We start from the raw sequence: 3679 nt of genomic DNA, 5'->3' as shown, positions 1-3679 counted from the left end.
ATTTGCTTATGTGATATACCTGCCTGAATGCCTGTGGGTGAAGGTTGGGTTATTTGGATTGGAACAATTCATCGAATGCGAGTTTTAAGCCCACTTGAGAGTGGCAAAATCATTTTTTTCTAAGCCCACCAGAGGGTGGCAAATCCACGTCTTAGCCTACTTACGAGTAGCACCATCAAACCATTTTCAAATAAACAAACTTGAGATGTGCTGTTCCAATTCAGGTGGTCCAGTCTATACTTGTATGCTGTGCGCATCACATAGTAAATCTTGACTAATAACCGGAATAAGAATGCATAATGTTTTCAAAACCCGATATCATGGTTAGTAGAGGCTGATCTTTGATCGGGCGAGCGGGGGTGCTCACGAAGTGACCTTCCCTAATCGTACCCAAGTTCCCGAGCCGAGGCAACTTTGGTGATGACGGACACGTGGCCTTAGGCAACGAGTCAGGGTTTCCTAAATTTTTCAAAATAAAATATTTAGGTGGCGACTCTGTATCTGGCAAAGTAGTCCATGTTTGGCACTTCTTTCAAAAAATTCTGTTTTCAAAAACGATTTGCCGGATTTGGACTCTTTGATGATTCATCGGTCTTGCATTGCACTCTGCGAGATTAGATATAGGACCGTGACAATTTCAGTCTGAACGGTAGTGAGGCCCAAGGCGCGCCTACAGTTTCTGGCGACTCTGCTGGGGATTTAGAGAACTTGACTCGAACTCATGATATCTTGTTTTGATTACACTTATATGTCTCTTTGCATTGCATTTGCATTGGTGCGCCTAGGACACCGTGTTTGCTGTATGCTAATCTTGAACGGTTTGCCGGAGGCTCGCTTCGAGAAGCGTGCCATAAGGCTGACCGGTTGCGGGCTCTGCCACGACGGGAACACAAACCTCAGTTTTACCGGGGCACCCTTTTTGACCATTCAACCTAGTGCATATTCGGAATCCATAGTCACCATTCCAAACTAGGACAGGTTGCTTACCCGTTTATAGGTTGTTTGAAACCGCTGCGTGTGTAGTGAAACCCTGGCTCCTGACAGAATAGGACAAGGAAACCTTACCCCAACATAGGGGTGTTTTGGCTCTCACTTGTTTGTTATGTGCTTTTAGAGTGCGTCTCTATACGAATGTATGCATCAGTTTACAAGTTTGGGCATCAGGATTGCGGGCGCCAGTTCAATATTTTGGGTATCTGGCCTGCGGGCACCAGTTCAGTATTTTCGGTATCAGTTATCTGCGGGTATCAAATTTAGCGTCGGGGACAGTGATTTGGGAATAATGATTAGTCTTTGAGAACAGTGTATCAATTGCGTGTTAATTATACCCGACTGTGTGTTGTGTTTATTTACGCCGTTATACTGTCCGTTTGTCTGCTCGTTTATTTCCTTATTATTGCTTTATTTATCTTTTTGCTAGGGTAGTTTAGCACAATTGCTTCAGACCAAGCAGATATTCCCCAAGCACTCTGGACAAGAGGTCGCCGACTCTATCGATCTGAGGATCTGGTCGACGGACAACCAGTGTATTATTCCCTACCCCCGGTTATCAGATGGAGGTTGAAAAGACGCAGTGTATCCGAGCAGAGGTTGCCAGAGTAGTGGATTACCCCATCAGTGGACAGTCGGATTGAGATCCTAATTGTTGCTATAAAGATAGACCTACCAGTAGTTCAGACAGATCAGGGCAGTATGGCGGCACCGACAGGAGTTGAAGAAATGATGCGTCAGATGCAGGAGACCGTGAGAGCCATGCAGCAGGACGCTGCTCGCCGAGATGAGTTTGCCAAACAACAGGCCGAGATCATGGCCCAGCAGGCAGAATTAATTACCAGGTTGCAACAACAAACTGGGGCATCTGCTTCCCACCAAGTTCCTCCCTCACCAGGAATTTCAACGCCTAGGGAGGCACCAAATGTCCAGGCAGATACGGACATCCCAACGGGGTCGGCCCCACCCCCAATTCTACCTCAACTATCCAAGGCACCTACACCTGTCAATCAACTGGATTCTCCCTTTGAGTTTGAGGTAGACCATATAGCGTTGAAATTGAGCAAGCTCGAGAAGTTGTTCAAGAAATCCCAAGGGGTGAAGTCCATCCCAGACATCAAGGACGGATATACCGATGTGGCTATGACGCTGCCAGATAGGTTCAAAATGCCACAAATCGACCGTTTTGACGGATCCGGGGATCCCATGGTCCATCTTCGGTTGTTCTCAGACATACTGCGACCGATGGGCCTCACCAGACCACAGAAGCTTTCACTATTCGGTCGGACCTTGTTAGGGGTGGCCGCTATCTGGTATGCAAAATTAAAAGATGATGTTAAGCAGAACTGGGACGAGATGGCCGAGGCTTTCATTGCACAGTACTCCTATAACACTCAGATCGAGATTACAACCCGTGATCTTGAGACAACAAGGCAGGAGCCTAAGGAGAGCTTTTCGGATTTTGTGGCCCGATGGAGGGCGAAAGCCTCAATGATGACCCTAAGGCCTACAGATAAAGATCAAATTCGGATGATTGTGCGCAATCTCCAACCAAAATTGATGCAGAAAATGATTGTGCTCCCCTTCCCTACCTTTTCAGATTTGCACGAGATGGGGGTACAAATAAAGGATGCTATGAAACAAGGTCTGATTGACCAAGATAGAGAGCAACCCCGAAGAACTTTCAACCGCAACAACAAAACAGGCACCAGCAATGCCACAAATGCTAGAGCTTCAGAAGTAAGCGTGGTCACCACCATCCCCCCTCTCAGACCCATGGCAGCTACACCTTTCTCCGGCGCGTTCGGAAGCAACACACAAACCACCCGATTCCAACCCAGAGGCCAAAGAACCTTCACCCCACTGTATATGCCTCTATCCAAGGCTCTAGGGGTATTAATCAGGAAAGGGCACTTGAAGCCCCTGGAGCCGAGGCCATTGCCAAATCCACTTCCCCCCTCCCACAATCCAACCAAATATTGCACATATCACCAACAACACGGTCATGACACCGACCAATGTTATAGATTGCGTCACGAGATTCAGGATCTCGTTGACAAGCAGGTGATTGTGCCTCCAGAAAAATCCAATGTCACAACAAACCCTCTCCCATCGCACAACCAAGCTCCACCTCCCAAAAGAATTAACTTTATCTAGACTGGGGTCGTGTCTTATGATCCCAGCATATATATTACCCCAACCCACCTACCCAAGCCGGAGGTGCTCCTTCCTGACTGCACTGACTTGTGCATGTTAGACATCTCCAGAGCCCAACCCAAACCATTGGTGATGGCTGTCGAAGACAAACCAGGGGAGATTCCAGGGGAGAATGGGATTGTCAAACCAGGATCTGAGGAATCTAAGAGTTTTTTATATAGTCCAAGCGACTACATCCTATCAGTGGGCCAAGTTGGGCCGAACTTTGAATTGCCAGCGGGGGCAGAGCTTTGTATGATACAAGGGGATGAATCTGGTCAGAGGATAGATGACCTGGCAGCTGTGGAAGAGAACTTTGCTAACCTCCAATTTTTCAATGAACAAGAGCTAGAGGGCATGGTAGTCAACTGGTCAGATTTTCGGGAGTCAGCAGAGGTCACCGGGTGGCTTGATGACCTGCCAGACGTTGTTGACGAAGCTCAGTTGGAACAGGGCCCGGCAGGGGCAAGAATATCAGTGGTGGCCGGAAGGG

Source organism: Camellia sinensis, chromosome 8 (genome assembly GCF_055761805.1).
Source record: "Camellia sinensis isolate YWXY chromosome 8, ASM5576180v1, whole genome shotgun sequence".
In the NCBI taxonomy this organism is placed as follows: domain Eukaryota; kingdom Viridiplantae; phylum Streptophyta; class Magnoliopsida; order Ericales; family Theaceae; genus Camellia; species Camellia sinensis.
Note: the sequence above shows the minus strand (reverse complement) of the source record.